Raw genomic sequence first — 510 nt, forward strand, 5'->3', positions numbered from 1 at the left:
AATGTTGATCATGAATCATGTGTAGATAAAAACTCATATTTCCAAACACGTAAAAGCAGGTTTCTCAAGGGCGTTTTCTCGGCAACAACAGAAAGTTCGATCTGATAGTGTATATAAACAGTGTATATAACTTTTTTCTTTTAATCGTAAAATTTAAGTAAATACTGTCTAGACGAGAGACGCATATTCCAGTGATAAAAAAGAAATCGACGACAAAAAGGGTTGTGTTCGACTTGGAGTACTCGCTTTTATGCGGATACCTGCACATCCTGCCTTCCACATTTACTGCAGAAGAGTTATGTTTTTTGTTTAGTAGCCGAACATCGGCGCTTCTGTTAACGCGTCGCGATGTGTCGCCGATCGGCGTATTCCAGAAACGCGTCATTAGAAACCACTCCAACGATATTGGAAACATAAGCAAAAACATAAATCTTCAGAATCGCCCGATCCATGACAATAAAAATTTACAACAAAGGTTACAAATCATGTAAAGAAAATCCTATGTAAATA

This window comes from Trachymyrmex septentrionalis, unplaced genomic scaffold, assembly GCF_001594115.1.
Source record: "Trachymyrmex septentrionalis isolate Tsep2-gDNA-1 unplaced genomic scaffold, Tsep1.0 scaffold54, whole genome shotgun sequence".
Classification (NCBI taxonomy): Eukaryota; Metazoa; Arthropoda; class Insecta; order Hymenoptera; family Formicidae; genus Trachymyrmex; species Trachymyrmex septentrionalis.